Source organism: Podarcis tiliguerta (genome assembly GCF_965153285.1).
Source record: "Podarcis tiliguerta genome assembly, chromosome: 17".
Classification (NCBI taxonomy): Eukaryota; Metazoa; Chordata; class Lepidosauria; order Squamata; family Lacertidae; genus Podarcis; species Podarcis tiliguerta.
Genome location: NC_139550.1, coordinates 19,385,168 through 19,412,342, shown reverse-complemented (window position 1 = coordinate 19,412,342; position 27,175 = coordinate 19,385,168). Strand labels below are relative to the sequence as shown.

At 41.2% G+C, this 27,175-nt stretch overlaps 1 protein-coding gene across 1 annotated transcript in view; it reads right to left on the bottom strand.

The window, feature by feature from the left end:
- Nucleotides 1-27,175, bottom strand: part of PTPRD (protein tyrosine phosphatase receptor type D) — a 1,386,996-nt gene that overhangs the window by 819,988 nt on the left and 539,833 nt on the right. Inside the window, exon 2 of the mRNA XM_083419250.1 lies at nt 10,996-11,104. The gene's annotated coding sequence lies outside the window, so the exon portion shown is untranslated. The remainder of the gene's footprint in view (nt 1-10,995; nt 11,105-27,175) is intronic.

Genomic DNA, 27,175 nt, shown 5'->3' with positions numbered 1-27,175 from the left:
GAAATAGTACCTCAGGTTAAGATCTTTGCTTCAGGATGAGAACAGAAATTGTGTGGCGGCGGCAGCAGTAGGAGGCTCCATTAGCTAAAGTGGTACCTCAGGTTAAGAACTGTTTCAGGTTAAGAATGGACCTCCAGAACAAAGTTCTTAACCAGAGGTACCACTGTATGCCCTGGACAGGATGACAGTTTCCAGATTTATGTCATTTATGACCACATTACAACACTATTCTGTTGTCTTTAAAGAGTATGAATATTGTTCTTTCATATTAAACATTAAGCATGAACAAATGTAGGGTTGCCATATGTTGACATGAGTCAAATAGCTATTGCTATTCTAGGCTGCATCAGCAGAAGTCTTGTGTCTAGATCAAGGGAAGTAATAGCACCACTCTATTTTGCCTTGGTCAGACCACACCTGGAATACCGTGTCAATTCTGGGCACCATAATTTGTGAAGGATGCTGACGAGCTGGAACATGCGCAGATGAGGGCAACCAAGATGATGACCTCATCTTATGAGGAAAGGTTGAAGAAACTGGGTAAGTTTAGCCTGGGAAAGAGGAGACTGAGAGGAGATATGATAGCCATCTTCAAATATATCAAGGGCTGTCATGTGGAGGATGGAGCAAGCTTGTTTTTCTCCTGCTCTGGAAGGTAGGATTTGAACTTCAAGTTACAAGACAGGAGATCCCAACTAAACATCAGGAAGAAATTTCTGACAGTAAGAGCTGTTTGACAGTGGAACGGCCTCTCTTGGGATGTAGTGGACTCTCCTTCATTTGAGGTTTTTAAGCAGAGGTTGGGTGGTCATCTGTCATGGACACTTTAGTTGAGATTCCTGCATTGCAGAGGGTTGGATGAGATGACCCCCCTTCCAACTCTCCCATGATTCTATGATTATAACATTATAGGTGCTTCCAGCCTTAATGTATCCTTAGATATATGCAGCAATAATGATAGTGAGTTTTTAAAAAGCAGGATGAATTTAATTGTCAAGCCTGCAAAAGGTATTGGATTAAAAAAGTGACTTAGGTTCTTAAATGGCAGAAAGTAATTAAATATTTGATAAGAAGAAAATAGTATCTGGCCTTTACTATCTCATTTGATAATTATTCAAATTCTGGTAGATGTTTTCAATGTAAGCATTTGTATACCTTTCCTGTTATATATTTAGAATTTCATAATTAGCTTTTATGGCATTCTCATCCAAACTAGTCCTGAGACATACAATTAAATATAATTTGTCTTTTCTGCTTGGAAAGTCTCCAAATATTCATATGCAGCTTATAAATTTGTGTATTTTCCCATTTTTGGACTAAGTTTTTAGTTAGAAAGAAGCCAATTTACCAGATGTTGAATTTATGAAAGCTCTATTTCTGTGTTATTTTCCCAAAAGCAAAAAGCAGGGGCCAAATATCTCTAGAAGGTAAAATATGTTTCACACGTCTGTTCTGCTGTAATTTAAAACATTTTCATTGAGTTAGCCATATCAGTAATGCAGTCCAGAGTTATAAACATTGCATTTGACAGACATTACAAATCAAATGAAAGTGAATGGGCCATGTCAGCAGAAGTCATTTCTGGCACTGTGGCTACCAGTACCATTCAAATAAGAAAACAGCCATTTCACTGACAAACTAATGTTGTTTCAGCCTTCTTTGGGTGTCATGTGTGATTCCACTTTCGGGCTGCATTCACATGGCAATTTGTTCCATTTCCCCAATGTTGCCCTAGCTGTTAATTTCTGCCTTATATCTGAGATTTCACACAGCATAAAAGCCACTTCTGGAGATCTAGTGGAACTTAGCATAAAATCAAGTTACTTACAAAGATCTTCCAGTGGAACATAGCATGCACTTCTGTTGTAGTTGATTCCAGAAAGAAAGAAAAATCTGTTTGGAGCTTGATTCACCCAGAATATATACAAGCATATATGGAACCAGATGTTTTACATAGGTGAATCATGCAGGAACAGAAACATGTATGTGCAAATAGGGTGGAGGAAGAGTCACATTGTCAAATGATGTTCATTGTTGTGTCACACCACACCCACTGCTGTGAATGAAATGTAGTGTGAAATGCTAGTATATTGGTAAAAAAAAGCAACAGGACCAAAATTGAGAAAGTCTTCTCATGGGTTTGTAGGCAGCAACCAATGCTGGCGATGTTAGAATATTTCGTTCCACGTTAATGGACAGGCATGTCTGTTTACACTCCAGCACAGCTTATGGGAACTTCCGTTTGTGTATAGCATTCACTTTTAGCTGTCTTGCTTTGGACACGAAGGGGATCAGACATGTTTTCCTTTTCCACTGGAGAGCCAGTGTGGTGTAGTGGTTAAGAGTGTTGGACTTGTAATCTGGTGAACGAGGTTCGCTTCCCCGCTCCTCCACATGCAGCTGCTGGGTGACCTTGAGCTAGTCACACTTCTTTGAAGCCTCTCAGCCCCACTCACCTCACAGAGTGTTTGTTGTGGGGGAGAAAGGGAAATGAGAATGTAAGCCACTTTGAGACTCCTTCGGGTAGTGATAAAGCAGGATATCAAATCCAAACTCCTCCTCCTCTTCTTCTTCTTTTGTCCTGATGTATGCTGGATAAACTGCTTGTAAATATGCTCACACAACCTCTCCTGCCACTTCTGTTTGCACGTTATCTCTGCTGAGTTGCTTGCCCCAGCTTTTGAAGCTGTGGGCCGCAGATGCTGCAACAAGGACTGAAGATTGTTCGGCACACCGGCCGGTGGGCTGGAGCCAGCTGGGGGCCTGCCAATTGCCCCCGTTTCCTTAGTTGTATGCCAATAGGCATCACCACAGGGCCTCCCATGGTGGTGACTCAAAGAGGTCGACACTTGGGAAGGCAATATTTTAGATACAGTTACGAACTTAATTCATTCCAGACGTCCATTCTTATCCTGAAACTGTTCTTAACATGAGGCACTCTTTGACCAATGGGGCCTCCTGCTTTGCACGTGCTTCTGGTGCATGACTTCGGTTTGCATCCCAGCACAAAGTTTGCTTCCAGGAGCAACTACGTCTGGGTTAGAGGAGCTCGTTACCCGAAGCATTCGCAAGGAGGACGGTACGTAACAAGAGGTATTACTGCACTGTCCCAAGCTGTACACTATTAATACCCTTCATTGGGCCCAGTAGCTCACTGGGAGCCAGTACAGCATTTTCATAACTCACCAACCTAGCAGCTGCATTCTGTACTTGCTTCAGCTTCTAGGCTATGTCCAAGAGCAGCCACACATTGAGCACATTGTAGTAGTCTTTACAGAAGGTCACTAGAGTATGGAGTACTAAGGCCAGACTATCTTGATCCAGAAATGGCCAGAGTTGAGCCGACCTGACTGGAAGAGTCCATGACCAGAAGGAGGAGGAGTACCAGGAGGAATGGATGAAATTTAAAGACTATTTAGTTAAATATGTTAAGTTAACTTAATTGGAAAAGCTTGCAAATATCAGATAGGCTTAGGATTTAAATATGTAATGTTATGAATTAATATGTTTAATGCCAAATTTGAAAGAAAGAAAGATGTTAAGTGATTAAGTTAATTTTATAAGAATATTGGTTTTGGAAATCTGTTAAAATGATATACACTGAAATTCAACCAGGGGGATATGAAGAAGTCACTTAACAATGTTACTAAGAATGGTTTAAATTTGGCTGAGATGTTTGTTTATTTGTTTTTAAAAAATTTGGAAAATCAATTGAAAAAATTGAAGAAAAAGGAATGACCGCTCCCCGCTTAAAACAGGGGGCGCCCTTTGTGTGGATGCGCGCAGCCCTAGATCTGGAGCAGCCCCATCAGCATAGGCTTCGCTTTGCCTTCCCTCAGGTGGGATACCTGGAGGTCTCCGCCTACCTCAATCAGTTGTCCAATCCCACCTGGGGGAAGCGTTGCCAAGGAGACCAGGCCAGGTAGGGAAGGGATTACCTGCCCACACAATAGAGGGAGGATCTTACCTGGGAATCCTCAGTTGGCCCCAGAGCTTCTCCCACCCTACCCACCCTCAGTTAATGTCTTCTTTTGCAGGTTAACTTTTCTTCATAGGATTTGCAGGTTAACTTTTCTTCACAGGTATGCGGGCGCTGCTACGTTAAGGTCGCTGTTAAAGGGCCGGAAAGGAATTTCCCTGCATTGGCAGGTTTCACCTTTCCCGTAGCAAAACGTCACAACTTTGGCGGTATCAGGCCTTGGGCGGAATCCTTTAGTCCATCTTCCTCTTTGCGGCGGAGATACCAGGGTTCCCTGTTAAAGGGGTTTCTGAAGGGAGGCTTTGACCGTACGCCGAAAGGTCATCATTGCCCTCCCCTGCGGCAGCGGCGTAACAGGGGTGGCTATCTCTGCTTGAACATATGTTCTCCAGAGCCGGCTCATTCCCCCCCCCCCACACACATTGGATAGCCCTGAAGCTCCCTAGGTCCCCGGCTGGGGACTGGGGAGGGAGAACGCCCAATGCCTGAGCCAAGGTCTACCCACATTTGAAATTTAATAAAGTTGTGGCCAATTTAATCCCATAGCACGTTGTCTTGAGTCATTATTCCACATGACGGGGGGGGGGGGCTGGTCGGGATCTGGGGACTCCGCCTGTCCACGCAATGGCCATAGTTGGTCAGACAGTTTTCCCAAAAGCAAACGGCAGGGGCCAGATATCCCCTTGGGACTCCAGTTCAAGAAGAACTCACAGACAATGAACATGTTGCTTCAGGGGGAGTGCAACCCCTCCCAGAGCAGGTTTCCCACCTAATTTCTGGGCACAAAAACTGTCCACCCTCAACTTCAGTTTGTTGGCTTGCATCCCAGCACTGCATCCGGGCACCAGTTCAAAACCTTCACAGTCTCTCCTAATGGAATGGAGAAACAGATCTGTGTTCCAAATCCCTAGATGGCACTTCTCAAATAAATTGAAAACACAAAAAATGACTAAATCCATATAGTGAAGTGATCCAAGAGGTATCGGGTTTTCTCATGCGTCCTGTGGAATTATAAGGAAGTTGACACAAAAGGCCTGATTCATGAAAACTGACCTGCTTCCCTTACCTGAATTTGAAATTTGGTTGCCATTATGAGAAATTAATGTCCTTGTCCAAGTTACGTCTTATTCAAAATTCTAGTTGCCGGTCATGGATATTTCAAAAAACAACTACGTAACATTTTGAACACAACACTTATTTTGTAATCAGTTTTAAACACACGAGGGCATTTTAACAGCCAGAGAACAAAACAATCAATTATACACTGCCAACCATTCTCCTTCACATTGTTCAGTTTGTCAACTTTTCAATATATTATACACCTATTACAGGTATTCATGAAAGTTACTTTGAGGAGAGATATCTTGTCCATACTATAACCTAATTTATCTTATCTAATACTTAATTGTGCTGTCAAGCTTTCATGTTGATTGTCTTAAAAAAAATGATTCATCTTAATGCTTGGTATTTTAAATCAGCCCCCCTTCTCCCTTCTTTGTAAGCAAATTGATTTTAACTCTGAGTGGTTGCAGACTTCACTTTTGCCTTTCCTAGTTCCATATTCACAGTTCTAGAGAGAGAGAGAGGGAGGGGGAGAAAGTAATTGATCTTCCCTTGCAAAAATTCCTGCTGTTTCATGAGCTCTCTTTCAATTCAACATAATCTGTTTCCCACTGATGTCGGAAAACATAATAAGGTCACAGCAGGGAGGCTTTAGCTTCATTAAAGAACATTATAAAAAATAAAAAATAAATGATCTCAAGTAAATTGTTTTTGTCCTTGTGGTACAGTTTGCACAGATCCACATTAATCTGAGCATTTAAAGCAGCAATAAATGTGTTAGTCGTATCACATTGCAAATGAGCCTCCGTATCATTCATTTCGCCATGAGAGCCTCTAGTGGCAGATGGAGATGTCAGTAGCTCGCTTTGCAGGCATTTCCTAACCCCATTGAATTAAGGCAATAAGGATGCCCCACAAGGGCCAAAAACCAGTCAATAAAAAGGTTTATTTCAGTCACTAAATTGTCCTGGAGCCTTTGCTCTGCATCTCTGTAAGCGAAGATGCCAGAATTATTTAAAAGAAGTGAGCAAGCCGGGAAACAAATTGAAACTTTGACCTACTCGGGCTTCCATTTATCATGGGTGCCCATAAGAGGAGGACTGCGAAGAAGGATTTAAGATAGAGAATCAGCGCCTGCTCTATTAATCTAGTTTAACTGATACTAAAATCTGACAGAGCAAATTACAAGTTGCAGGCAGTAAGCCTTATCAATTCATTACTACGTCCAAGGCTCTCTTTCTCTTTGCTTTCAGCTGCTGGCAAAGGATAGGCTTTTTACAGTTCCATTTTTCAGTTTATTTTTGACTGCTTTTAATTAAATTTGATGGCCTGCTTCTGCACTAGTGAAGTTATTGGAGTTGCAAAGCACTTTGCTGTTATACTGATGGCTCCCTTGATGCTGGCCCATTATTAACGGCTTTTTCAAAAGTGCTTCTTTCTACTCTCATTTTATAAATATTTAAATAACTGTGACTTTCTATAACATAAATATCTGGACTCTAGAGATAGCCTGCTTTACATAGTCACTGGATTTTTTAAAAAATATATATATATACAGATATTAATTGGGAAAGCATTACCCCCAAATCATGGTACTTATGTCAGCACAAATTATAGTGATATTTCAGAGTTGCAGTAATCAATGAATTAGTCAGTAGTTTATGACCTATTTCATTCTGCAAGTTATTTTTTCCCACATATGTTAATTAGATCAACAGAAAGATAGGAAGCAGTAATCACAGACAACTGTCACAATAAGAGATTGAGATAATATTACAAATTAACCTGCTATGACCAAACTTTGTTGCTTATAAATCACCCCAGGTTATTGAAAAAACAGGAACAATTTACACAACTACTGATTAAGTTTTGGGCCCAAGACATGGACAACTGAAGTGATGAATCTGTGATCTAACTGCTCGACCAGAGGCCTGTTGTTGTCATAAATGAACTCGTTTATACTGGTGCAAATCATAGTGCCATGAATGGCAAATAAACCATTTAAGTATTACTGTTACTTGGTTTACAGAATCCAAAGGAAAAAACATTATATGATTTTACAGCTAAATAACCCGACTATGTTGATGTAATGGGACCAAAAGAAACTGAACCCTCCCACTACTTATTTATTTTCCTTAACCCCTCTACTTGTGGCTCACTTACCTCATGAGAGAAAATATATTTAAAAATATGTACTTCATTTGAAAAAACCCCAAAAATGAATGCAAGAAATAGAATAAGTATGAGTGGACACATCTGATAGTGACATCTGTACAGATTCAACACTGGGTTTGAGGACTCTTTCAAATGAATGCTTAAACATTGACGTATAAGTCAAGATAATTATGTTACCGGATGGCTGCGGTTAGAACTAAATAAAATATTTTCAAATAAATGGCTGGTTACAAACAATTGATTTCTCTATCTGGTCAAGCAAATATGGGCAAAAATATGTTTCATGCCTTTTCATATTTTTAAACTTTTTTCTTCTGTGACCATAGCTATGAAAGGTTAATTATTTAAACAATATCTTTCAACTACCTTTCTGCTATCCCCATAGTTTAATAATCATTCTGGGTAGTATATTTCCATAAGCAGATTGGGTTTCATTTTTCATAACTGGACTTTTTCTACCCTCCCCCATTCACCACTAATGTCTGCTCTGGGGGTATCCCATAGCATATTGGGGTATCTTCCATATTTTAGGAGTTGCAGCAGGAAAGATAGTGGATAGGTGCAACTGGATGTCACCCAGAACAACTGCTAAACTGTGTGGTTAGCAGAAGGATAGTTGAAGGATAGAGGTGGCTTAAATAATGAACATTTTTTTCACCAACATAACAGAATACAACTCAGCTATGAATTCACACTATGTTAATTTCATGGTCTGCCTTAATCTCCCTACCAGTGCCTAAGCTGCCTTTATCTATTCCCTGCCTCTCCTTTCAAACCACAGTGAAATTAGAATGCTTGGGGTCCCAAGTTCTCTGTTCTTGTAGAAGCATGCCTATTCTCATGGCTGTGTGTGTATATTTGTAGCATCATACTTTTTTGTACTATAAATGAGCTGTTCTGTTCAATAAAGTAAGCCTAGGAATAGTAAATGGAAACCACAGACACAACACAGAAACAGGATGTCGTCAATAACTAAAATACAGTGGAATTTCGGTTTTCTAACGTTTCTGTTGACAAACATTTCGGTTTACGAACACCGTAAACCCGGAAGGAAATGCTTCGGTTTTTGAACATGCCTCGGAAGTCGAACATGCCATGCAACTTTCACTGAGTGCAAGATCCTGAGGCCTAGCTGTCAGTTGTTGAGTCCTCAGTTTTTGAACGTTTCAGAACCCGAATGGTCGGTTCAAAACCGAGGTACCACTGTACTGAAGAGATGCATACTGATGATTCCTTAACCACACCAGTTCACCCAACACTGTACCTGAGCAACTCAGAACTAGCATTGACATGTTTCCATTATTACCTGCAGCCAAACCCACTAAAAATAAAAATTATATAAGGAAACAGACAAAAAATAGACTAATTTTTCACCCTGTTAAAATGTTATTTGCCACATTTACTGCACAGCTTAAATGTGCAGGTAGGTATTAATCTACCAAAGTGTTCATTAAGGTACTTGATCTAATTTTTTAAATTAGGAGCTTTTAATTTTATTGCCCATGAATTACTGCTTTAAATAAGCATAAAGCAAACATTTATAAGCAAGTATGATATCTAAAGGCATGAAGGCAGCATTCTGGACATATATTCTAATTAAGGACAAGTGTAGCAGAATAGGACCAACTTCTTCAAGAGCATCTGAAAGACATAGCTTAGAGTAAATCACATTCACTGCAAAGCTCATATTATATGTTTTGTGATTTTACCTCACAGGTCCAAGAGAACTATAAAGATGATAAGGTACAGGGTTGAAAACTGCTGGCTCTTATTTTAGAATCCAGACTTCTCAAGTTAATTTGGCACAGGCATAAACCTAGATTTGTTTACTTCAGCACATTTATATAGAGACCATAAAGTTTTAGGGGTTTTTTTGTTTTTGTTTTAAAAATAAACCAATGAATAAATATTTCTGATTAAACATACACCACAATCACTAGATAAATAGGACTCCAGAGCAGCGACAGAAAAACACACACATGTAAACATTAAATATTGTTTGCTGCCGACAGCTGTGTGCTTACTGCATTTGCGTTTTGAATTTTTGATTCATTAAACAAATTTAGATGTGTGCATATCTATAATCTTCTTTTACTGGCTAGCATGCTTTAAAGAGATTGGGGGAGGGGGGCTTATGAACATTCTCTAACTCCCAGACAAGCTTTTCAACTCAACCTAGATAGCTAAGAAACATTACAAGTGCTTGTATACACTTGTATACTTCACTCTGGTTTGTCCCCAGCTGATAAAATCCAGCTGTGCCTGTCTTAGGACCACAGCCAACCAAATAACAACTCTCCATGCCCCTGCCTCCTGCTTAATTAGGCTTACATTGGTTTTGAATGCTAACCTTCCATCCTTCCTTAGGCACTGTGTCTTGCAGATGACCCATTAATCCTAGTCTCAGCCCTCTCATGGCTCAGTCCTTCACCAGGAGGCTGAGAGGGATATCCACCCAATGCCTAAGCCAATACCCATCTATATCTGGAATCAATGAAGTTGTGGTCAATTTTAGAATCCCAGAATGTTGCCTTGTCCAGTTTGTTCACCTTCCTCTGGTTAGGCTTTGTTCCCTGGGGTGGTGTCAGGGACTGGGCTGATGGGGAGGAGTGGTGGAGACTGCCACCCCAAGAACCTTCTAGTTAGGGGGTGGATGAGGGCATGAAGGGAGAATGGACCCAGGTTCGTAGTGGTGGCAGACAGGGCACACCCTAGAAGAAGAAATTAGCTGGGAAATAATGGGTAGTGAAGAACAAGAGTGAGATAGCAGGTACACTAGCCCTGAACAGAGACAGGAATCAGTTGCATTTGAAACAGTATTGCAGCCAATAAACACAATGTCCCTGGAGAGTCTGATAGAGTCTCCTCCTTCTCCTAGAACCAGGCATTTTATCCATGTCACAGAGCACAAAGCCAAACAGAGACAGGAGGATTCCATAAGCAGCCACTGTAGACAGCCTGGGTGGGGGGTGGGGTTCTGAAAGCTAGGAAGTTAGATGCCGGAGGGAGGAGGGAGCACTCTGGGCAACAGTGCAATCTCTGAGGGAGTACATGCTGGGGGCGCTGTGTATTTCTGCTGAGGGGAAACGGTGATCTGACCACAACAAGGAGCTGATGTCAATATTCCTCACTTTCAGAACACTCCCTTCCTGCCCCATTGAGAAAACAAGGTCCATAATGTGGCCTGCCACATGTGTTGTGGCATGTTGGGACAGCCCCATGGGACAGCCATGAAGTCCTGAGCCACCCAGAGCCAATCACCTTGCCATGGATGTTCAGGTTCCCCAAAACCAAATATAGTGATACCTCGGTTTTCAAACGTTATCCATTCCAGAAGACCGTTGGAGTTCCAAAACCGAAAACTCAATACAGAAGCCTCAATATGGAACACTCAATACAGAAGCCACATGGCATGCTCAACTTCCGAGGCAAGTTCAAAAACTGAAGCATTTACGTCTGGGTTTACAGCGTTTGAAAACCGAAATGTTCGTCAACGGAGACATTCGAAAACCAAGGTAACACTGTAGTGAATTTTGAAATTTTATGTGGAGGATCTTTTGAACTGCACATAGTTATTTTGATTTGTTATCTTGGTTTTTATGATGCCATTCTGAAAATAATCTCTGACTCCACTTTGCTTGCATCTATCTATCTATCTATCTATCTATCTATCTATCTATCTATCATCTATCTATCATCTATCTATCGTGCTTGTGAAGACTAATTAACATTGTAAATTAAGTCTTAGATGCAGCTTCACATTTTTGAATTTTCCCTACCTTGAGTTGAGGCTGATCGATTCCTCCAAAGCTGGTGCCAACATCCTGTCAGTCAGATACTTAACTAGATTGTCAAAGGCCAGGAAATCAGTTGCCTTTTTATCCCCACCTGGAAAAAAAGAGAGAGGTGTCAGTCACTTTTTATGGCCTCCCAAGCATAATAAGTCACTCGTTGTGTTATCTCTGACTGTCACATTAAAGAGTTCATTGAACTCTCTTGCGAAGAACTGATGCATATAGTATTCCGCTATGTGAGTTACTCCTGAATTATTAATACATAGCTATCTATAGAAGTGAATTAAACCATTTATCCCTTTTATTTTATTTAACTATAAATGTCAAGAAAATTGCAATTGTAAAGCTAAATTATGTTCAAACATAGCTTAATTAACTTAATTATGTTTCATTTAAGGCATCACACAACTGAACAGTATTCCTGAACTGAGTACAAAATGTAAAACCCTGGGATATTTCTTTATTATGCTGAATTAGAAAGCATATGTGCTACAGACAGAAAGCTTAAAAGCAGCATTTGTATTACTGTTTGCAAAAATACATTAGTTGAAAGCTGGATAAATGTTTTAATCACAGATTTTTGCAACCGTCTGGTTATAATTACACACAAAAAAAGCATCACAGAGGGTATTTCTTTAATAAACTTTTTGTGATCATACATTAGCCTTAAACACGTTTTTACAACTTGTTATAAATAAAATATTAAGCAATCAGGCATAAAACTTGTTGAGAGTTTCTCTTCTGCTTATTTCACTGATGTCTCAAAAGCTGTATTTGCCTCAAAACAACTTGCTATTATCTAGTGTGCTTCCCAGCCGAGGGAATGCACATGGCAGATACTTAACTCTTTATTGTCAAAGATATCAGAATCGCTTCTACAGGTCTGAATACAGTCATACCTTGGTTCTCAAATGCCTTGGTACTCAGACGTTTTGGTTCCCGAACGCCGAAAACCTGGAATTAAGTGTTCCAGTTTTTGAACATTTTTTGGAAGCCGAATGTCCGATGCGGAAAAGATTACGTTCAAGAACCAAGGTATGACTATACCTACGCACACTAATCTACCGTATTTTTCGCTCTATAAGATGCACAAGACCTCAAGACGCACCTAGTTTTTGGAGGAGGAAAACAAGAAAAAAAATATTCTGAATCTCAGTAGCCAGAACAGCAAGAGGGATCGCTGCACAGTGAAAGCAGCAATCCCTCTTGCTGTTCTGGCTTCTGTGATAGCTGCGCAGCCTGCATTCGCTCCATAAGACGCACACACATTTCCCCTTACTTTTTAGGAGGGAAAAAGTGAGTCTTATAGAGCAAAAAATACAGTAGTCTCTAGACATCTGCTCCCAGGTCCCCGCTCTATGGAGCAGCTGCAGCAACAGGGGACAACTCCCCCACCATCAGTTTATGTACCTTCCTCCAGCGGGCTGCAAACATGCAGCCAGAGCCCACACCTGTCTGGAAGCTTCCTCTGCTCATCCCTTTTCAATCCCCTCCTGTTTCTGGGAGACAGAAACAGGAGAGGATGGGGGAAGCACATGGCCCTTCACTTGCCTGACCTGCCTGTCTTGACCCATCCACCAGCTCTGAAAGCTTCCTCTGCCTCCATCTCTTGCCTCCTGGCTGGTGCAGTGGCCCACCAACCACTGCTCCCATCTCTCGAGTCAGACTCCAGCCCCCGCTTCCCCCAAACCTGTGCAAACTGGGCAGTGTTCTGCCAGTCCCTGACAGCTATATACAACCATATACAACCATTATTATGACCCATTGACAAGGAAACAAAGCAGAAAAAGTGAAATGCAAAATCAGAATCTCAGTAGAACCAATTATTAATTATTGACACAGACAAGTTAGGAACTAACCATCACAGCAGGCCTGGGAGATATGACAACAATTTAGAAAATGGCCACCTGTTTGGTAATATATTTATATGTTCCATCGAGGAAGCTACTCAAAAGGGTCTCTAAGGATCAACCGGGAAATGTTCTAATAAGAGGACAAATTATATGTTCTCTAACTCCTTGATTAGTGATGTATGGAAGTGAGAGCTAGACCATAAAGAAGGCTGATCACCAAAGAATTGATGCTTTTGAATTATGGTGCTGGAGGAGACTCTTGAGAGTCCCATGGACTGCAAGAAGATCAAATGCATCCATTCTTAAGGAAATCAGCCCTGAGTGCTCACTGGAAGGACAGATCCTGAAGCTGAGGCTCCAAGACTTTGGCTACCTCATGAGAAGAGAAGACTCCCTGGAAAAGACCCTGATGTTGGGAAAGATTGAGGGCACAAGAAGAGGAGGACGACAGAGGGCGAGATGGTTGGACAGTGTTCTCGGAGCTACCAGCATGAGTTTGAGTAAACTGCAGGAGGCAGTGAAAGACAGAAGTGCCTGGCGTGCACTAAATGACTAAACAACTAAACAACAACAACAACTCCTTGATAAAATATATAGTAGACGAACACATGATATACTACTGCAACCTCTTAACAGCTACAAGGACAGCATCTAACCTTGAAAAGGACTTTGGCAAATCTGTGATCTAAGATTTTAGAGGTAAAACATTAAAACAGGCAAACAAAGCTTTTCTTCTACACTTGGGAAATGTAAGAAAATTTAGATATGGCATGCATTTGCTACCAAGCCAGGGTTAGTGGCCATGATTTTCATGGCATATTAGCTGATGCATGTCAGATATGGATATTTTATCCTCCGTATAACCATAGATTTGGTTTATATCAGGTATAATAATAATAATAATAATAATAATAATAATAATAATAATAATAATAATAATTTATTATTTATACCCCACCCATCTGGCTGGGTTTCCCCAGCCACTCTGGGCGGCTTCCAACAAAATATTAAAATACAATAGTCCTTCAGATATGAAACGCTTCCCTAAACAGGACTGCCTTCAGATGTCTCCTAAAAGTCTGGTAGTTGATTTTTCCTTTGACATCTGGTGGGAGGGTGTTCCACAGATGCCACTACAAGAAGGCCCTCTGCCTGGTTCCCTGTAACCTTGCTTCTCAGAAGGCCCTCGGTGCTGGATCTCAGTGTCTGGGCTGAACGATGGGGGTGCAGATGCTCCTTCAGGTGTATACAATGACAGCAGATATGAAGACCACTCTGCAATGCAATCTCCCCACAATTACACACTTTTCTATGTAAATGCAAAAATGTCAAGCCACACCTTAACACCTGCCTGCTTCTGCTTCTGCTTGTACTAACCCAGCTGCCAGCTCAAGTTACTGAACTCAGGAAGCTGAGCTAAAGTTTATAGATTCGGAACGGACACTAAAAGACCAATCTGTCCCCCAAGCATAAAAAGAAGGAGTATGTACCGTATTTTTCGCCCCATAGGACGCACCGCCCTATAGGAAACACCTATGGCAGCTTGCGGGGTTGGGGGAGAGGGAAGCCCGAGCTTCCCCCACCCCCAGCCCGCAGAACGGAGCCCGGGAGGGCACACAGCTATGCGCGACCTTCCAGAGGCTGGCGCGGTTTGGCGCCGGGCTCCGGAGGGTCGCGCAGAGCTGCGTGGACCCCAGGAGGGCAGGCACCTCTGTACGACCCTCTGGAGGCCGGCGCGGCTTGGCGCCGGGTTCCAGAGGGTCGCGCAGAGCTGCGCGGACCCCGGGAGGGCAGGCAGCTCTGCGCGACCTTCCAGAGCTGCGTGCAGCTTCGGCATCGTTCTGGCAGCTTGCGCGGCTGGGAGAGGGGCAAGCCCGAGCTTCCCCCTCCCCCAGCCCCCAGAACGGAGCCCGGGAGGGCAGGCAGCTATGCGCAACCTTCCAGAGGCTGGCGCAGCTTGGCGCCAGGCTCCGGAGGGTCGCGTAGAGCTGCCCAGACCCCGGGAGGGCAGGCAGCTATGCGCGACCTTCCCGAGGCCGGCACGGCTTCGTGCCGGGCTCCGGAGGGTTGCGCAGAGCTTCCTGAAGCCTGGAGAGCGTGAGCCTCTCGCTCTCCAGGCTTCAGCGAAAGCATGTATTCGCCCCATAGGACGCACCCACATTTCCCCTTCATTTTTGGAGGGGCAAAAGTGTGTCCTATAGGGCGAAAAATACGGTAATCATAAAAATTAAATACACATCCATTTATATTGACATATACAACAGACCTTACCAAGATATTGCTTTGGTTGAAATAAAAACTACTTAAGCACCTCATCATCAGGTTCTCGGTTATCATAAAATATAATCAACTTATTGTGAAACTTCTTACAAATTCAAATGGATAACTTTAGGAATTAGGAAGACAGAAAGAAAATGTCATGTACTGGAAAAGGATAAGCGTATTTAAAAGGTTCTTATTTTTAGCAGTTGGCATTCAGTATGTGTACAGCTTGCTAAGGGAATCATAGGTGGTAACAAGGTCAGATAAGCAGAATGGTCAGTGATATATGTCTAGTCACTGAAGCATAATAACGAATCATTGGTCAAAAAGTCCCTACAGATTTGACAAGGCTATGACCTTCCAAGTAGTATTTAACTACCTGGGAAAATGACACAGAGTTACGGTAGATGTCTGGAGTGGTGCTTGTCTTGAAGAATGAACTATACCTGAGATCTCTTTCTTCCAATGAATGCTAATATGCCTATATTTCTGAGGTTAGAAAGATGTGGAAATAGAGAACAACCAGGAGCTGCAACAAATTAGCTAATTATTACTGTCTTGAATAATGTCATATAAACAGATTCAAACAATGCACACAGACTTCAAAGGACTCAGTATCTTGATTCATGTTGAGATCAAAATTTACATTGGCATGACAATTCCCATTGTCAAGGTATCCACATGAAAATAACTTTTAATTAAAAAAAACACAGAAGCTTTTGTGTTATGAATTATTGGTTCAGAGGTACCAAAAGAGGAGAAAAAACTATTTACGTATACTACCATGGGTGCTCGAATTATATATGCCCAGAAATGGAAAGAAGAAAGGGTTCCAATGAAGGAAGGTTAGCAACAAAAACCGATGGGTTATGCAGAAATGGCAAAACTTTCCAGAAGATTAAGAAACCAAGGAGAAAGATGTCTTAATACCAAATGGGGAAAAATTATAGATTATACATAAGAATTAGTGTCAACAGCTGAAATCATTAGCAGGACTGACATAAAAATGTGCAGTGAGAATAACCTAAACAGAATATAAAGGATAACCAGTAAATAGATTTAAATTAGATATGAAGTGGTAAAAGATATAAAATAAGTAACTGCAGAAAGGGGGGAGGGGTGGATATTAAGATTTGGAGTTTTGGATTACTTGTGTAAATTTATTTTTGTTATAATAGAGCCGCATGACCTTCTCGTATGAAAAATTATTGTGGGATACAGACCTGTCAACATGCAAGACTTCTAGGTTTCTCATGAATAATTGTCTTACAAAAGCAAAAGGAAATGTTGGGGAAATTCTATTTGTTGCACATTTGAATGAAAGTTTAAACATAAAAATGCGAGAGCAAAATATTGCTTATTGCAATTCTAGCAAGAAGCTTATATAAAATTGTTGTAGACCAAAACTTTAACATGCATAATTTCATGAAAATATTTCAGTGAGTATTGATTCAAAAAATGGAGAAGGATAGGAATGGGTTAAATCCAATATTAGGCATACTCAGAGTAGATCCATGGAAATTAATATGCATGACTAATTTATGCTCATTAATTGCAATGAGTCTACTTTGAGTAGACTCTGAGTAGAACTTAGTTTGATACAGACCATTACATGCATTTTTCAGCACTGCCTTATTACATTAGATTTAATGATTAAAAGGAAAAGAAAGCTTAAATGCTGACTTTACACTGCACATCATCCCTATTTAATAATAAAGATTGGTAGCAATTCAAGTAAAATGTTTCCCTTGAGCTCATTTGCCTTTAATCCATTTAGCAAAACTTATAAAATGACACTTTAAATAGCCTCCTATGAAGAAAAGCTAAATGAGAAAGCAAAAAATGAGCTCCTGGGATCTTTCATGAATGTTCTGTTGATGATTTTCATTCCTCAAAGTGTTAGGTGATGAAGCTTTAATATACAGTTCATTCTTTCAACTGTAGAAGCATTTTAATATCCTATATGTAGAATTTATAACCTGAAATATCAGCAACAGCTGCTCTGGTAGAGAGAAAAGCTCTGCTCCTGCCTGCTTCTCAAAAGCCTTCCTAACACCTTTTCCCTCCCCACACTTTTTCCTTGGGTTCACTCCCACAAATCTCAAGATGCCAGACGAATGAGTCACCGTGGGCAATATCACACTTCCATGCTCCAAAAAAAAAAAAAAAAGGCACACAGCATTCCCATGGACTGCAAGAAGATCAAACCTCTCCATTTTGAAGGAAATCAGCCCTGAGTGCTCACTGGAAGGACAGGCTCCAAAACTTTGGCCGCCTCATGAGAAGAGAAGACTCCCTGGAAAAGAGCCTGATGTTGGGAAAGATTGAGGGCACAAGGAGAAGGGAACAACAGAGGATGAGATGGTTGGACAGTGTTCTCGAAGCTACCAACATGAGTTTGACCAAACTGTGGGAGGCAATGGAAGACAGGAGTGCTTGGAGTGCTCTGGTCCATGGGGTCACGAAGAGTCGGACACGACTAAACGACTAAACAACAAGAAGTACATGTTGCATATCAACACTGCTTTGAGGATGAAAACCCATTTCAAAGGCTCACAAAGTAATTAAAATAGTCCCTATTTGAATCCAGCAAATGTTAAAATACTTCAGTTGGCAGGGCTGTAAACTCTGCACTACCATATCTTTCAAACTAAACACAAGTTTATTGGGAATATGTGCATAATTTAGGAATAGATGTGATGTCTCACATAGTGTTCAACTGGTGACCCTTGCCCAGAATATGAAAGAGATTCCAAAGTAGACAGGGGTGGAGGAGGGGAGATAGGATAATGTTGTAGGTAAATAAGGGGTCATTCTTTATTTACAGTATTGGCCCACATATAAGCCGCACCCGAATATAAGCTGCACATTTAAAATTCAGGAAACTGAAAAACTAAAATGGTTGGTGCGTAAAAGTCAATTTTTGTAAGGTTGTGAATTTAAGCCGCAGTTTAACTTTTCGTGGTTGGAATTTGGGGGGAAATGTGGCTTATATTCAGGCCAATATGGTACTTGGAATAGGGGAGGTGTGAATAACCTATCCCTCTCCAGATAGTGATGGACTTCAGCTCCTATTATTCTGATGCCTGGTCAGATTGGCTGAGCCTGATGGGAGCTGGTGTCCAACAACATCTGAAAAGCTACAGGTTCCAGATACCTGGTCTAGGGCAATGTATGAAGAATTGAGTCCCATAGACTGTGAAATAAGCAGACAATCATGTGTATATAATCTTTCACTGCAACAGGGGAATGGTCTCTTGTTCTCCTCATTTGGGAAAAACCTAATACACATTCTTTATGCATTCATTTGCACATCATTCTCCCAGTATTTGGGGTTTTTGTTTGTTTGTTTCATTCTCTTTTTTAAACTGATGATAATGCTTAATTTTTGTCACTGCACTGATGCTTCCAAGCACACGTAACTGTCTGATGCAAAATGGTAAAAATAGGAGAACCATGATACAAGATTGTGAAGTCACCATATTTCACCTCCAATAAAATTAATTAAGCAAATGTTTATGGCAAACAGGCACCACACTGCAAAAAAAGGAAAAAGAAAAGAACAATTGGCAAAGGGACAAAATAATGGCCAAGAAAGCAAAAACCAGGCTATTTAATTTTGTAACCTTTTAATGTGATGCAAACTTTTGCACAAATACAATCAGAAAAAGACAACTAGGAGGCAAAGTGTTGGAGAATGGCAACTCATGACTGGTCTGCCTCATTGCATGGTTACGAACAGTGAATCATGTAAAAGCAGCTAGCCTGAATTCATCCTTGATGGAAGCCATTTACAAAATAGATAGATAGATAGATAGATGATAGATAGATAGATAGATAGATAGATAGATAGATAGATATGCAGTTACTTCAAAGTAAAATGCATTAAACTCATTTGGCCTTACTTCCATGAAAATATGCATAAGACTGGACTTTTAATTTCATAACTTGTTTGAGCCATACTATCGGTTCAGAATATGGAACAGTGTGACTGAATATTCTGTGAAATTGGCAGAAAGTAATAAAAATTGGCAGAAAGTAATAAAACACACAGTAATAATTTGATAGTGCATTTTGTTTTCAGAACAAATAATTCATGTTCTGCTTAGTGATGCACAGCTACAAATCCTACAACTGCATGCTCAAGTCACTAATAATGTCCTATTTATGTAAGTCAGGAGCTGGGCATTCACCTCATAGTCAGGCTTAAAATAAATTATTCTAATTTCCAACATGAAAATGTGTGCACGTTAATGCATATGGCAAGGAAACCACTGTAGACCCAAGAAAAGTGTTCAGACAGCTACTACAATAAAATGTAATTTTATTTCATCCTAGGCTGGCACAGAATCTTTTATTACACTCATAACAGTGAGCAAATTGCTCATAATTACTTATGAAGAGAAGAAAGAAAAAAGCCGATCCAGCAAGTCCCTTAACAACCTTAACCTGCAGCCCTGGGGCCAGATTCATACAGAGGAAGCAACAGAGCCTGTCACAGATAGTGTAGCAGAGTGAAGCAAAGGCAAATCCTTGCCAAGCGGTGGAAAAAATACAAGGAAATGCGAGAGAAAAGGAAGAAGTACAAAGTCAAATATTTCATTTGGAGTATTGCAAGACTTTGCCTTGAAATAATAGATATTTAGTGTTTTATCCAGATTTCTAACCCACCCTACCTGACAGAATCCAGAGAGAGAACAGCTACCCACAAATTGAAACACCGTCTTGCCAGAAGATAGAACTAACACATTCATTTCAAGTCATCGTATTTTACTCAAATTATAAGACTGCATCAAGGCTGAGTCATCTGAATTTCATTCTGCACTATAGCAATAAATTAGGAGCAGGAGGTTCGAAAGGTCTAGGAAACATAAGTTTGAGGGTGGTCCATGTTAAACTGGTGGTAGAAAGGATAAGAAGTGGCTTGCTTTGAATGAGTTAAGCATTTGGCGGCAGGTAGTTTGCTTTTTTCTTCTGAAGACTTTGCTGCAGTGTTGTTGTTGTTGTTTCCCCCCCCCCCCCCCCCCGGAAAAGTCATTTCCAATTCATCATTCTATGTAGATGCTTTTGTTTCCGGGTGGTCAAGAAAGGGGGGTTGCTGACTAGACTGCAATTGTTATAGACTAGTCCATTTTATCCAGAACAGGCCTTTTGAGGAGTAAACACACCATGACCGCTTCAAGGGCAGCCAGCCGCACTCTGTCATCATCATCAGTTTATTTGTATGCCGCCTTTCCACAGTTGAAATGATGCTCAAAAAGTCCAATGTACATCTCTAACAAGGATAATTTGGAGCCAGTGCTGCTAATATGATTTACATGCCCTGAAAACGGGGGAGTAAATAAGCTAGGACTCTCATCTCCAGAGTGCATGTAAGAACTGTCATGAGATTTCAAGAACAAGAAACAGAAGAAGAAGAGTTTGGATTTGATACCCCGCCTTTCACTCCCCTTCAGGAGTCTCAAAGCGGCTAACATTCTCCTTTCCCTTCCTCCCCCACAACAAACACTCTGTGAGGTGAGTGAGGCTGAGAGACTTCAGAGAAGTGTGACTAGCCCAAGGTCACCCAGCAGCTGCATGTAGAGGAGCGGAGACGCGAACCACTACACCACACTGGCTCTCCACACCACACTAAACAGTGTCTAACGGGTATTTGTCACTTCTGGATTATTACTGTAATATATGTCATACCTCCACATCTACAGACCAAGCACCCAGAAATGTTAGGAGCTGAAGAAAAGAGAGGTCAAGAAGCTATAGGATACCAACCAATTCTCCAGTTTTTCAAAACAGAAAGGGCCTTTCATGGAATGGTGGGAGCAAGGAAAAGGACCCCTCTTGCCAGTTTCTACCTTGTGAAATGCTGCTTGGGCACTGACCACAAGAGAAAATATTATTTGAATGTGGTTATAGTGGGGAATCACTTCTATGTAGTGTTTTAAGTGTTCTGTTGGAAATGCTGATGTTACACTTTGGAGATGTCATTCAATATTATGGGATGGGAAGAGAGGACATAGTGGGATTTTACTCTGTGGTGCCCAGCAAATGATTCAGTCAGTTGGCTTTAGGAGAAAACACTGGATTTTGATTATGGAAGAAATGAATATCTAAAGATGAGAGGGTCATGACCCTTGGCCAGAATGAGTTTTGAGATTTAAAAGGAAAAGGTTTTAATTTATAAAATTCTTAGCAAAATGTATGGAACAACCCCCTGCTGAATCTCTAGCTAATCCTTGGTGAGGCACATCACCAGACAGAATAATCTCCCTAGGGCCTTACTGCCAAGGGAATTGTGTGCAATATTAAAACAAGTAATCGGACTGAAGATCATCCTAGGACACAATCCTTTTTGTGATCTCTGAAAGAGTCGGTGATGGAAAAGAAACGGCAAAATAACATGAAATGCACAAAATGTCTGTCATATGTTTATATTCTCTACTGTCTTCAGCAGATGAGGTTGTTAAAGTACACTTTCTTTTCTGAGAAGCTGCTTTATACCTGGGGTCAAACTATTGGTCCACCTGGTCAGCCTGGGATTGCCTTCTCTGCTTGGCAATGGATCCCAGAGGGGGCTTTCCCATCACCTGCTGGCCTGATCCCTCAAATCAGAAATGCTAGGGACTGAATCAGAGGTGCCAACTTCCAAGGAAGAATGAGGGACTTGCTCAGATGATGCCACGTGGGACATTAGGGAGGAAGAGCCATGGGCAGAGCCGAAAGTGGCAGCAGTGTAGCTACAATGGCCAGCAGCTCCTCCTGCTCCTCCTGTCACCATCACTGGTGGAGGTGCTGCTTCGACCCGCCTTCCCCTGTGCAGTGGCAGGAATCCATTGAAGCCATGCTATGCTCTGTTCTTCTCTTGGCTTCCTCCTCCCCCTTTGAGCACTGGGGAGAAGGCAAAATGGCCCATCCGCTATGTCATGAGACTCCCAGACTGAAGCTGGGACCTTCTGGTTGCAAACAATATGCTCTTATCAGTGAACTACAGGGACCTCTGACTCCCTTCTCTTAAAGAAAGGCAATTAAACATTCCAGTAGCTAACAAATATAACACTTAGCTAGGAACAGAGGCTGATTCCGCCATAAGTGACATTTAGGCAAGAAATTGTCTGATCACTAGAATTAAAAAGCATAGAGATTTATTTCCCCTGTATTAGAAGCTACCACTGATCACCTTACACAGATGGCTTCTATGAAAATTGTCAAAGCCTGACATGTTGAGATGAATGAAGCTGAATTCATAGTTTTGAGTTATTTAAGAGAAAGCGTGTTCTCCTTCATGGAGAGCACGTGTTGTGGTGGGGTCTTGCAAGTCATCCCTCTGTTGTTGGCCGGGTATGATTGGATGGCCACGGAAGTGATTGGGCTCTCCGGAGTTGTTGGGGAGATTTTGATGTTGCCAATTTTGATTGACAGCCTAGAGGCTATACATTCCCTGCGCACAGCGTTGAGCTTCCTCTTTTCACTGGGCACATTGGATCACCCGCCCATTCTTCCTAACTTTAGGGTTTGTTCACGTTTGACCTTGCTATGCCTGTCATGGGGTCATCTGCTTTGGGGGCAGGGGCCTGGTAGTAATTTTGTCCATTTGGCTGATTGGCTGGGGCCATTTGGTTTTTGCCTACTGCGTAGCAAATTGTCACAACTTGTAAGGTTGTGGTTAGGCATTGTTTAAAATTGGTTAGTGGAGGGGTATGGATTGGCTTTGCCTGCCCCTCCAATGCTGCTGCTGCAAGGGTATTCCATTAAAGGAATCCAGGAGCTCGTCATGCTCTTGTCCGAACCCCTGTCAAGAGCCCCTGGGAGCATTCGGGGAGATGGGAGGGTCTGGCACCCAGCTATATTCTCTCCCCAAAATATTTTCCCTTACTGACATTCACAGGCTTGCGGATGTCAGTTCTGTCCCTGGGCGGGGACAGATAGTCGCAACCGATGCCTAAGCAACCACTCACATTTTGTATTTTAATAAAGTTGTGGCCAAAATTATGCCAAAAAACCTTAAACAAAATTTCTGTGTGAAGTGTGATTTATTTGAGGGATGGCTTGGGGACCTCAACACACAATGCATCTTTGCTTACAAATTATTTGCTCTGCAAGCTGCTTTGCTGCACAAACTGATTCAAGAAATAGATGGGGGGTGGGTGGGAAAGGGATGGTTTAGAAAATATATCCTCCCACATTTCTAAATTATGGCCTATAATTTAATTGTACAACCTTCTGTATGCATAGAGGAATACTGCTAGACTTTGATAGGAGGGAGGAAAAAAGAAATTGCATGCTAATCCTGATTTATGATATAAAAAAATGGAATAAATCCCTTTTTGTTGAATATAAAGTGGTTTGAGACTAGAGCCCAGAGGAATATTTGATTCTTCCAGTTTTATGCAATGAAGCAGATTTGAACTGTACTTAACAAGCAGAGATGCATTTAAATTGCTTTTGGGGGAAATCATTTTGATCTCTTTATTATATATAAAATATAATGTGTTCAGCAATGGCATGTTTTAAGAACATAATGTTCAACACAGAAGGCTGGGTTTTGTGTTACCTAAGACATAGCTCTAATACGCAACAGTTAAGCCCAGAGGCAAGTACGTATTGTGAGATTCGATTTACTGTAACACAGAACAGCTCTATTCTTGAATATCAGTGTTGTCAGCACTTGCTCTGTGATTACCTAAGCAGAAAGTCTCTGCAAAACAGCATTGCTGTGTGACTATTTGTGACATTTCAGCTTTTACATTTGGAGACTGTGATATTCTGCATTTAGGAATCTATATTTCACAGCTTATAAGAAATGCACACGTAGAGTCCCAAATGAGTGAGCGTTCATTTTGTCTGTTATAGATCACCTCTAAAATTCAGTATCTATGATAGCTTCCAATGGTGCAGGTTTCCTTTAACTGCCAGGTTCAATCATCAGTACTACAATCAAGAGCCAAATCAATGATAATTAAACAATCCATGCAAAAACGTTCTAAAAACTTGGCCTGTTATTCCGCACAGCTGCTACATACATTTAAACAGATGTGGTCATGCTTTCCGAGGCAAAAATCTTCCCCATTTTTTTACTTTACTTTTCACCAAAGTTTTTTTAAAAAAAGAAATATTTTGCATTCAAGTTTTTTTAAATATATCTCTGACAACAGATTTGTCTCAAAAGACAGATCATTCATCTGATGACAATGAGCACTTTGTCATCTGTGCAGATAAGTAAAGGAAAATGTGTCAGCAGAAGAAGCTTCCATAGCCAGTAATTTGTGTTCTCAACACAAAGGACAAATTCACACAAACAACTTACAATAACATAAAAAAAAAACAAATCACAGGGGAAAACAACAGCCTGTCAAACCGAAACGTTTAATGCTTTTAATTAGCATTTTCTCTCCAGAGTTAAAAATAAAAATAAAAATGGACCCATTCATACAGTTTGTACTTTGAGGCTCTAGGATTCAATTTATGCAAGATGCATATGCAATACATAGGGTGGTATTCAACACTAGTCCAACTCAAGAGCAGACCCACTGAAGTTAATGGATGTGACTAATTTAGATTCATCACAGTTGGCCCCACCATTAGGCAAGGTGAGGTGGCTGCCTTGTACAGAACAAGCCCCACAGGTGGCAAGACCATGGGTGCCCCAGCTGCCTCACCACCACCGGTGCTGATTTTGGGCAAGATTTCCCAGAGCTCACAAGATCACATGCAGTTTGGGGCAAGATCTCACCCAAAAATGGGGTGATCTTGCCTGAGGCACCACCTTTCTACCTTCACCTTGCAGAGGCACCACCTTTCTACCTTCACCTGGTTTAGTCAGTCAGTCTAAGCCGTTCCCAGGACATAGCCACTGCCACATGTTGGCAGCTTCTAGGAGCTACGACTGAGAGTTGAGAGCAGTGTGGGGACCAAAGATGGACAAACTATTCCATTTATGTTTATGAATGGCTTTGGGTGTTGTTGTTTTTTGCTTGTTTTTTAATTTTTTAATTATTATTTTTTGCTACTCAAAGTAGGTAAGGTAGGTAACCCCTGACCATTAGGTCCAGTCGTGGAAGACTCTGGGGTTGTGTGCTCATCTCGCTCTATAGGCCGAGGGAGCCGGCATTTGTCCATAGACAGCTTCCGGGTCAAGTGGTCCTTGTCATCATCATCATCATTTTTTTTGTATGTTGCCTTTCCACAGTTATAAACAATGCTCAAGGCGGCTTACAACATGGCAAGATTTACATTATTACAAAAATCATAAGCAATAAATAAAGGTAAAGGTACCCCTGACTGTTAGGTCCAGTCACGGACGACTGTATAGGCCAAGGGAACCGGCATTTGTCCACAGACAGCTTCCGGGTCATGTGGCCAGCATGACTAAGCTGCTTCTGGTGAACCAGAGCAGTGCACGGAAACACTGTTTACCTTCCCGCCGGAGCGGTACCTATTTATCTACTTGCATTTTGACATGCTTTCGAACTGCTAGGTTGGCAGGAGCAGGGACCAAACAACAGGCGCTCACCCCGTCGTGGGGATTCAAACTGCTGACCTTCTGATCGGCAAGCCCTAGGCTCTGTGGTTTAGACCACAGCACCACCCGCGTCACTTTTGCTTTGAGTTTACTTTTCATTTTAAAAAGCAACTAATAAGTGCAATAACAATAATCTCCTTTGAAGTGTTTTCACCACCAATTAAGTTTATTGGTGCTGTGCGTGCAGGCCTTTAAAGGCAGTACCTATTAATTTATGATAAGCTGATTATTGGGTACAGGGAGCCACATTGAGGGGGAAATGCTCCATTTTTAGTTTGTGTTGAGAGTGCTTCCTTCAGCTGAACTATTTCCTGCCGTACCATTTATCTTACAAAAATCCTCCTGAAGCTGCTATTGACCCTGGTAGTGCTTTTGGCTAAGCAATTAAGTCTTTAAACTATGGTAGGTGTGTATAAGAAGAAATTTCTACAACTGCTACTTGTCATGTAGTGGTTAGAAAAATTCTCACTTCTACACAACAGCCCTCTTTACATCCTATGTCCAACACAGACAGGTAAAATAATTTGAGGTGAGTTTCTCTTTGATGAATCTCTGAAAAACATTCATGCAAATACAGTTTGCCACAGAGATTTCTGCTTGGATGAATTTCAGAAAGGAAGTCAGCAGAAAATCCTAAGGAACTGAAAACACTGGCAGGTTTAGGGAATTTTTAATTGTATTTAGTTGAGGCAAAACACTAATGGCAACAAAGGTTTGCCTACCAGTCTACTGATTACCATATTCATCCACTGCTTTTCTTTTCATGAACCCTACACATGTTGCCAGAAACACACTCATCAAGTGTTGCCAAAAGCATCGAGAGCATCCTAAGATGTCCTTCATTTGAAACGGCATTCTATTAAACTTGCTGCTGAGCAAGAATCCAGATTGTCAGCAATGAAGGATTCACTGAATGCTAAATCTTGATTGCGAATAATAATAAGCCATTAACTAAAGAATGGTGATCTAAGAACAATGTTGTTGTTTAGTCGTTTAGTCGTGTCCGACTCTTCGTGACCCCATGGACCAGAGCACGCCAGGCACTCCTATCTTCCACTGCCTCCCAAACAATAGTCTGGATTTCTTTTCTTGTCCTTAATTTAAAGCTCTATAAAGACAACCCAATGCTTTTATACTTTATACTGAGGACCGGCTGATACTTCAACCAACACAACATGGAGGTTTTCCCCATATTGAATTCCATTTGTTTGAATGAACATGCTAAGCAGAGAAGATTAATTTTGCCTCCACGCCCAGAAAAAAGCCTCATGAGGAAAACAATGGGTTGATGTCTATATTTATTAAAATATAACTACTTGGAGGAACTACAAACCAATTAGCAAAATAACTTAGATAGTACTGGCAGGTGAGGTTTTGAAAACAACTATTTAAGAAATTATTCCTCCAGAACCAAGGGCATGTTAGTCAGTCAGTCAGTCAGTCAGTTAGTTAGTTGGTTGGTTAGTTATTTGGTTAATTCTATCCTGGCCATCATCCGAAGATCACGTAGAGCTTTACGATATAAAAAACAAAA